Consider the following 10,549-nt stretch of genomic DNA (forward strand, 5'->3'; position numbering starts at 1 on the left):
CATCAGGGGCAGGGTCACCTGTGAAAACATCCATGTCATTTACCAACTCTGCTGCAGTCACTGCACAGCTTTTTATATTTGTATTACTACCAACCAGCTGTCCTTCAGGATGAATGGCCACTGTCAAACAGAGGCCAAGTAGACCATCCTGTGGCACAATATGTAGCTGAATGTAACACACTTGATTTCAGCGGCTGCTTCACTACCTGAGCCATCTGGATTTTTCCCTCCACTACCAGCTTTCCTGAGCTGCACAGATGGGAGTTATTCTTACAGCACATTCTACAGTCCTGTAATCATCCTGGCCTCAACCTTTGGTAACATATTGTTTCCACATCCTCCACCCAACAGTTTCCTCTGTCCTCTCATCTCCTCCCCATTTTTGTCTCCCACCCAGTTTATTTGCAGCCCTCTCCCAACGCATCTGCCCGTCTTTTTCTGCTCCTCTCCTTTTTTGTTCCTTTTTCTCCCACCTGCCTGGTCCACAGTCTCCTGATGCTGCACCTGTTATAAGTCTAGTCCCTGCGCACTCCACCAGAGAGTTTTCATCTCTCTACCCACATGCCATCCTCGGGTAGCCAGGTTACATGGGAGGGATTTTTTGGTCTGAAAGGGATGACAGCTGTCAAAATTCAGGTCTGATGGTGGTGGTTTGAAGCAAAGTTGACAATTTCGCTTCGCCTGGATGTTATTTCTGGAGCATATCTCCGAATGAAACTATTAAAACGTTCGTTCACATTTTGAATAAAACCGTCCAAAGAACGCTCCAGCAAATCAGGTTTACTCAAATCGGTAAAAATTGGGGTGAAGGCATCGATAACGACTTGTGGAAAGCGGTTCTCTAACGCCGAGGCGTGCAGTGCACACTCGGATTCACACGTTCACAGAATCGTTACTTTTTAGAGTTCTAGCATAATATTGTGGGGAATAATTCTTTAATGTATATACATTCGAATTTCATAATGAAGAAAAATTCGAGATTTTTCGACCGTCAGCCTGTCGTTCCTACAGCAGTCACGAAGATCTACATCTGCGCGATTACTCTGCTGTCCACAATAAAGTGCACTTTCAAGCTGTCTGTCTACTGTTCCACTCTCGAACGGCGCGCGGGAAAAACGAGCACTTAAATTTTTCCTTGCGAGCCCCTATTTCTGTTATTTTATTGTGATGATAATTTCTCCCTATGAGGATGTGTGCCATCGGAATGTTTTTACATATCGGAGGAGAAAACTGATAACTGAAATTTCATGAGAAGATCCCATCGCATCGAAAAATGACTTTGTTTTAATGATTGCCACTCCAGTTCAAATATGATGTCTGTGGCACTATCCCCCCCTATTTAGCGGTGATACAAAACGACCTACCTGTCCTTTGAACTTTTTCGATGTCACTGAAGCATACTGTAGTTACCGAACGGCTTCAGTTATGTATTCGGACATAATGGATCGATAAGGAAAATCGACTGTGGTTTCATTGCAATTTATTGTGCATGCACATGACTCAGTGTGATTGCCAACCACATGTGTTTTAAGCGTATATCTCGGAATACAAAATGTTTTCTCGATCCTTAGCGGATGAGATACCTACCTGTTTCGTTTTCGTGCCGAAAGCTCAACAGACTGCGGAGATGGTCAGGGGTAACCTATACACTAAAATCTATCTGTGATTTCCACAGTAGCATGCGTATTGGTAAATGATAATCATAGGCAAGCTGGAGATTGTATTTCTGGGTGACGGAAGGTTCGATTATGAAATATTACGAAGCGTAAATTGTGAATTAAAAGTTACTTAACATATCATTGCCGGCCGTGGTGGTCTAGCGGTTCTAGGCGCGCAGTCCGGAACCGCGCGACTGTTACGGTCGCAGATTCGAATCCTGCCTCGGGCATGTATGTGTGTGATGTCCTTAGGTTAGTTAGGTTTAAGTAGTTCCAAGTTCTAGGGGACTGATGACCACAGACGTTAAGTCCCATAGTGCTCAGAACCATTTTTTTAACATTTCATTTCCAAATCGGACAGAAACAATACGAAATCAGAAACAGTGCGGATAAGTACTAACGTGGGAAATAGGAAGTTATGATAATAACTAATATTTAAAACAGTTATTAATCACCTTGTCTTCGGTTATGCAACAACATATTACTGTTATCCACTGCGCAAAACGACAACATTAATTATTTACGAAAACCCGAAATTTAATCGCATTTACAGTGAAGATGTTTGTGGCTGCTCCGTCTGATACGTAAATATAACCAGTAGTCGGGCATATACAGGAGAGGCCAACATCAATACCGCAGTGACGTCAGAGAAGCCGACGGCAGCAGGTCGACGGAGGGCGGCCACAGTGGACAGGCAGGACCGCGGCTGCCTGCTGCACGTCCTCGTCCGACAGGAGTCGTCGACACGTCAGGACCTTTTCTAGTGGACCGAAGACGTGAGAATCGCACGGGGGAAATCAGGACTACACGGCCGGGTCGTTGACCGTAATCGATGAGCCCAGCTTCCCAGATCGACTGGCGTCTTGCGTGGAATCGCGATTTCGCATTTACCTCTCGCAGCCGAGAAAAACACGAATGCCACACTAATTCCTTGCCTACAAGTCGGTGATTATACACCCGAATCGGAGTTGCGGTACGTTGCATATGCACTGTGAGGTCAAAAGTATCCGGACACCTGACTGAAAATGACTTACAAGATCGTGGTGACCCATTCCTCACGGAGTGTTGCACTGAAGAGAAGTATTCATGACGGTTGGTGATACCTGGCGCGAAGGCGCCGTTCCAAAACATTAAAGGTGTTCTGTAGGATTCAAGACTCTGTGCAGGCCAGTCCATTAGAGGGATGTTATTGTCGTTTAACCACTCCGCCACAGGCCGTGTAATATGAACAGGTGCTTGATCGTGTTGCAATCGCCATCCCCGAGTTGTTCAAAAGTGGGAAGCAAGAAGGTGCTTAAAACATCAAAATGGTTCAAATGGCTCTGAGCACTATGGGACTTAACATCTCAGGTCATCAGTCCCCAAGAACTTACAACTACTTAAACCTAACTAAGGACATCACACACATTCCATCCCGAGGCAGGATTCGAACCTGCAACTGTAGCAGTCGTGCGGTTCCGAACTGAAGCGCCTAGAACCGCTCGGTCACTAGGGCCGGCTTAAAACATCAATGTAGGCCTGTGCTGTTATAGTGCCACGCAAAACAAGGTGTGCAAGCCCTCCCATAAAAAACACGACCACACTGTAACACCACCGCCTCCGAATTTACTGCTGGCACTACACACTCTGGCAGATGACGTTCACTGGGCATTCGCCGTATCCACACGCAGCCATCGGATCGCCATGTTGTGTACCGTGATTCGTTAGTCCACACATCATTTTTCCACTGTTCAGTTGTCCAATGTTACGCTCCTTATGCCAAGCGAGGTGTCGTTTGGCAGTTACAAGCGTGATGTGTGGCTTATGAGAGGCCGCTCGACCGTGAAATCCAAGTTTTCTCACCTCCCACCTGACTGACATAGTACTTGCAGTGGATCCTGATGCACTTGGGAATTCCTGTGTGATGGTCTGGATAGATGTCTGCCTATCATACATTACGACCCTCTTCAATAGTCGGCGGTCTCTGTGAGTCAACAGACGAGATCAGCCTGTACGCTTTTGTGCTGTACGTGTCCCTTCACGTTTTCACTATCACTTCGGAAACAGTGGACCTAGGGAAGCTTGGGAGTGTGGCAATACCGCGTACAGACGTATGACACAAGTGACACCCAATCACCTGACCACCTTCAAAGACCATGAGTTCCACGGAACACCCCATTCTGCTCTCATACGATGTCTAATGACAACTGAGGTCATTGGTATGTAGTACCTGGCACAATGTGGCAGCACAATGCGTGTGATATGAAAAAGTGTGTTTTGGGGAGTCTCTGGATACTTTTGATCACATAGTGTACCTCCAGTTTCGTGACATATAACAACTACTCCCGTATGCAAACAGCAATATTAAGTTTCCATGTGAGATCGTTTTTCATCTGTAAGGAATAGTCTACGTGCATGACGGCTACAGCCGACAGGGAGGGCGTTACATCTGCGACCCTCACTTCTTTGGCTCATATCCGTAACTCACCTCTGTCTCTGTGGTGCCAAATACATTCCAGTTGCATAATCTTCTTGGTTTACGTTTTCCTTATCTTCTCATCTCATTTCCTTCTTTCTGCTCGTTATTCTGGTGTTGTTGTTGCCTTAGGGACTGACTATTCAGGTTTGACAACTCTCACAGAACCAATTGCCAACACTGGTTGTCTTGTAGTAACCCCACACCGGCTAACTGTCCCACCATAAAACGAGTTTCAGGCATAATAACTTTCGAGAATGACAAAATAGCAGTAACTCGAACTATAGAAAAGTTTTTAAAAAATCGACGTTCGCAAAACTAGAAATACACAATGGAATCATAACAGCATTGCACAGCATATCGTCTGGCAGGTATGTCAACTTGAGAAACAGTTATATTGTATACGTTTCTCCAACAGGAGTGTGATGACTGTATTGACGTGTCGAAGCGGCAGGGATGCGGGTGTGGACATGGACTGAGATACCTGTAGGTTGATTTTTAAACAACTTCCTGATGTCCAATTCAGTTCTTTTAACCAACGTGTTCTTCAAAAATATCTAAAGAGCGATTTAAGATGAAAAACAGAAATACGGATTTTTTGAAGCGGATTCACAGGCAAGTTACCTTAATCGCATCACTACGTCTCAGTTATCAAAAATCCAGACTGTGTCCATCCGCGAAACGAAACCACCCACATGTTGTTCCCCTGTCGCCACGTCATGTTGTTTCGCTTCTTGATACTACGACGCCTATTCGAAAGTAAGTTCCGATCGGTCGTAAAATGGAAACCACTGCGAAAAGCAGAAATGTTTTATTCTCAGCAGTTATTTAAACCTTCCAAATACTTGTCTACGTAGTCGCCGCTCAGACTTAGACATTTGTCGTAGCACTGTACCAATTTTCCAGTACCCTCGTCATAGGAGGCAGACGCCTCTGCTTTCTGACAACTCTCTGTGCTATTCTGCAGCTTGTTGTGTCTGCCAAAATGTTGTTTTCATGGCCAGTGTTTCAAGTGAGCGTAGAGGAAACTTTGTGGGAGCCAATGACGGGGTGTGTTGTGGGTGATCAAACACTTGCCATCGAAAACGCTGCAGGAGCGTCTTCATTGCCCCTGCAGAGTGCGGCCGAGAATTGTCACGAAGAAGGAAACGTGTAACAGTTATGTTGTGTGGGCTGCGTGACATCAGGCGAAATATCTCATTAGGCCCCCATACTTGGCGGGAGACGCTGTTGATGTAGGCATCTATACGTGCCCACTGTGCGCTCAGAACTGAAAAGAGCGACGTGACGCGATCGACGAGATTACTAGAGATGCTGTCCAACACATCTGTGCAAAGCTTCATCGGCTTTCCACTATGGTTTCCATCTCGCACCCAATAGGACCTTACTTTCAGAACAGCCCTCGCAATTTTTTACAGACATGAACCACATGACAATGGCATTTTGTTGTGTGAATGTTATTGTTGACACTCGCAAATAATACGATAGGCATAAACTGCTGAAGAAAGGCACTGACTTCTAATTATTTCGTTATGTCATCAATGGAATTCCGCTGCAGAGGATAACCAACAGCAAAAAGCACAAGACCTTTCCTTCAGTAGGCAAATCAGACTCATGGCTTTGTGGGATGTTCATGGTGTGGTGAATTTGGAATTCATACCACCACAGACTCTAGAAGATTACGGTGAGACTCCCAGAAAAGCCAGAGCACAAATTCTAACTGTTCGTCCTCGCACAGAGCATGCTCTTCTTCAGTATGACAATGCCTGACCAAACTCGAGCACTGCGACATCTGCAACAATCTGGGTTCACTGACATCCATCATCCTCCATACGTGCATGACTTGGCACCACTCCAGCTTCAACTGCTTCCGAAACTCGAAGAACACCTTCGCGGACTTCACTTGCATTGAGATGACGTAGCGCACGCAGGGGTGTGGTTGTGCCTCCCTGAACATAGTCAGACAATCTACAGTGACGGTATCAGCAAACTGATCTCTCGTTGGGAGAAATATGTTCATCGCCAGAGTGACCATCTTGAGAAATACATATTGATGTAGAATTGCATAAAGTTCATTTCATTCAGACTCGACAGCATTACATTCCAGCACACCCTCCTACACCTCTCTGACTTTTTAGCTGACGTATCGAGACTGTAGACTTAGGAACGTAAAAACTGTGTTCATACTCATCAGAGAAACGACTGCGAGTATCTTAATAGAAATAAAATTAGTTGTTTGCGGCAGGGGCGATTCTAGAATTTGGTCAAGGGGAGAGGGGGGGCAGGGGGTTTGGGGGAATGGACTATCGCTCAACAAAAGGAGAGTTGGGGTCCACCACCGACAAATTGGCAAAATTTGGTGTTGCTTAAACTAGTTTTTTGTAACTGTTTTGGAGTTCAGGGTAAAAACGTGTCTACAGAATGTGTGTGCCCAGGAAATTAATACAATTTGACCCAGATGTCCGGCGATTTCGAAGTTTTTGTCTGGGGTCAGGAATTTAAGTATTGGTAGGCATACCTGGCGTATTTAACTTTATTGATTATTGTATGTGGTAGTCATACATTGATATACATCCAATGTATATTAATAAATAATAAGACGCCCATTTTAAGCTAAATGATATTGATTGATTTAGATACCTTATTATTTGCCGCTCTTATTTTTTATTTTTAAATGTGTTTGAAATACGTTGCAACCTATATTGCTACATAATTATAAAAAAATGATTGAATCTGTTGAAGTCATATACTCGCTGATTTCTGAAGTCATTTTACCTAGTGTAATATAATACTCCATTGGGGGTGGGGCTATACCTCCCATGGTCAACCCCCCCCTCCCTTGCCACTGCCCCTGGTTTGTAGTAAGCAAGGTGATAAAGAGCTTCTAAGGCCAGTGGTAAATACGTTCACCTGCGCCACTGATAGGGCTGTCGCCCCCGGCTTGGCTTTCAGCTCAGAGCTCCAGCAGAGTGTCGGCCGGCCGCTTCCCGCCTGCAGCCACAGCGTGGATGTGACGTCAGCGAGCGGGGCCGCCCTTCCGCCCATGTCAACCCCTGGGCCATTCTTGGCGCAGTTTCGCAAAGATCAGGTTTCAAAGTACGACATGTAGGCGAGGGTATAAGTTTTTGAAGCGTCTTGGTTAATGGGGGACATAGGAGAAAATGGACATGTTTACATAATCTAAGACGGTTTTTGGTGTTTGAAAGATAATAGAACCAAACTTTGCACGTGAGGTAATTATGTTATGGGCTACATTCTGAACCTTTTGCAAATTTTTTTCTCAATAAATTAGATTATGGCATTATTGGAAATTTTCGCAAGACATGCTGTCACACAAGGAACATTTTCACAAAAGTTACCTTACTTACAACTTTCATACTCTGATAAGGAACTCTTAGTAATCAGATAAGCAAAAGCTTTCTTTAACACCAGTTTTAGAGCCCTTGCAGTTTATTTTAAAAAATTACCCATATGAAACAAAGTATCTCCAATTTCACAGAAAAGTAAATAATTTTGACATAAATACACTTAGAAAAAATTTGTACCACACCAAGTTGTGTTACACAATGAACAAATTCTCCAGAAAACTTTACTTTTCTATCTCCAATGGTTCAGGGGAAAATGTTCCTTGTTCACTGAAAATTCTGGGAAATACACATAAAAGTTTTATAAAGCTTTACACCATAAACTAGTACCTTATTGCTGACCATAACCATACATTTGGTCTTCTTGCTGTTCGTGTACCTGTTTCCCTTTTATCTGATGTTTCTGGCCTGCCCTTTCGGCTACACCCTTCACAGGCTGTTCAGAAGATGATTGTTTAGTGCAGAGTACGAGGCAGACAGAGATGACATATTCATTACTGTACAAAACAGATTACTAAGTTCCCTTCTAACACCAACACATCTCATCTCACAGCATAATCTTATATTGGCTCTGTACACCCAATTCTTAGCAGTGATGTTTTGTGATAGGTGTAAAATTGACATTCAATTCAAAACAAGTGCATAATAGATACAATACCGTCTCTGTCATTATGTCGTATAATCTTAAAGATTTATTGCCGTAGTTACCACATCCACAAGAATTTCTAATAATAGAACACATAATTTCTAAATCACTTATCGTAAAAGCACTATTCACTTCGTCTTTAGTCGACTGAAACTCTACACTAGATCCAGGTTTCTTCTGTGAACTGTTCGTCGTCTTATCTTCACAACTGTCTTCTGCTGACATAGTTCACTCACTTGTAGATGCTGATATTCACACGTAAATGGCGAGCTTTGACCAATTTCTTAAGCACTTCGCCGCTATATCTTGGCATTTTATACAGTAAATCACACAAAGAAAGCCTGAACACAGTCGTAATTCTCACAGTAACAGAAGAACTGAAATGTTTATATTTCTGCACCACAGACAATAAGAGCTGCCAAAAATAGCTAGCGGAAAGCAATGATAACACGATGTAAACGGGTCCACAGCGTTCTGTACTGATCCGATGCTTTTATGACAGCAGGAAGTAATAAAACATCGCAAACAAGAAGAATGTCGTCTAGAAAAGTGGGAGTGGCGCTGAGCAGTGATTGAAAAAAGACAGTTTTCTATCATTTGTAGTTCGAATTAATCTGTGAAAATTGGAGACAGTATTTCTAACATTCTACAGAACTATTTGGTGCCAAAAATTCTTTTATAATTTTTGACCAATTTTGCCAACGCTCCCTTAACAGTTTTGTCTGGAATTTTGCTTCACCAGTGTGCGACGTTATCGGAGTTGGTGCAGTGACCGGTTGTCAACCAGGGCTGGCTGCAAGCGTGTGGCCAACACACAGGCCAACCAGCCGGTTATGACGAAACGCAAAATCAGAGACGCCATCGAAATACTTAAACACCCCAATAACAAGAACAGGGCGGATGGACTCAGGCTTGCCCCACCTTGGCTGCCAGCAATCGGAGCCCAACAGAGCGCGCTGTCAACACGAGGCCAGAGCACTGCCGCCGAGCAACTGCCGCCGCGCGGCCGACGTCCTGCATTTGGTAAACAGCAGCCAACTTATCAGTCGACGGTGGCCACCAATCACGGCACATAACACAAAAGCCAACAGATAACAGAGGTTACGCTCTTCTTTCACTGCAGTGACCTATTAAAATAAAGTTCCCTCTCCTTCTCCCTTAAGCGACCAATGAAATGGACTATCTTTTTAAAATTATGACGTAATGGCATGCGCAGTGAACAGTAACGACAAAATATAAGGGACACTTCTTAGCTAGAACGCACCAGTAGACCCAGAAGAAGGCCGCTGCAACCGTGACCGAAACGTAGGTTTTTCTCCAACAGCAGAATTTTACACAGTATGACGCGCGATACCATACCCAGAAAACTCTTATGTCGACTGACTGTGGCCGTGGAAGCCTGCGCAGTTACACTTCCGGTGTTACTATTGTGAAGAGGAATACAAGCTGGACTGCGAGGGTTTAGCATCGACATGCAGTAACGAGTGTAAAAACGCAGAGCATAAAAAGTTGTAATGTAAATTGTGAAGGTGTGTGTAAGTAGAACATCGTGTACAGGCAGGGCTGTGACCAGCCATGTTCCACCACAGGCTACACGTGGGTGTGCGTTAGATCATGTTGCCAGTTCGTCACTGGAAGAAGCCGATGAAAGCCTAGGTGAGCTGTTGAATAGAAGCGAGATCGTGGCTATGGGAAAGAAGCCGAAAGCTAGACAGATAGATTTTAGTGTATAGGTTACCCCTGACCAACTCCGCAGTCTGTTGAGCTTTCGGCACGAAAACGAAACAGGTAGGTATCTCATCCGCTAAGGATCGAGAAAACATTTTGTATTCCGAGATATACGCTTAAAACACATGTGGTTGGCAATCACACTGAGTCATGTGCATGCACAATAAATTGTAATGAAACCACAGTCGATTTTCCTTATCGATCCATTATGTCCGAATACAGAACTGAAGCCGTTCGGTAACTACAGTATGCTTCAGTGACATCGAAAAAGTTCAAAGGACAGGTAGGTCGTTTTGTATCACCGCTAAATAGGGGGGGATAGTGCCACAGACATCATATTTGAACTGGAGTGGCAATCATTAAAACAAAGACATTTTTCGATGCGATGGGATCTTCTCATGAAATTTCAGTTATCAGTTTTCTCCTCCGATATGTAAAAACATTCCGATGGCACACATCCTCATAGGGAGAAATTATCATCACAATAAAATAACAGAAATAGGGGCTCGCAAGGAAAAATTTAAGTGCTCGTTTTTCCCGCGCGCCGTTCGAGAGTGGAACAGTAGACAGACAGCTTGAAAGTGCACTTTATTGTGGACAGCAGAGTAATCACGCAGATGTAGATCTTCGTGACTGCTGTAGGAACGACAGGCTGACGGTCGAAAAATCTCGAATTTTTCTTCATTATGAAATTCGA

Source organism: Schistocerca americana, chromosome 11, assembly GCF_021461395.2.
Source record: "Schistocerca americana isolate TAMUIC-IGC-003095 chromosome 11, iqSchAmer2.1, whole genome shotgun sequence".
NCBI lineage: Eukaryota > Metazoa > Arthropoda > Insecta > Orthoptera > Acrididae > Schistocerca > Schistocerca americana.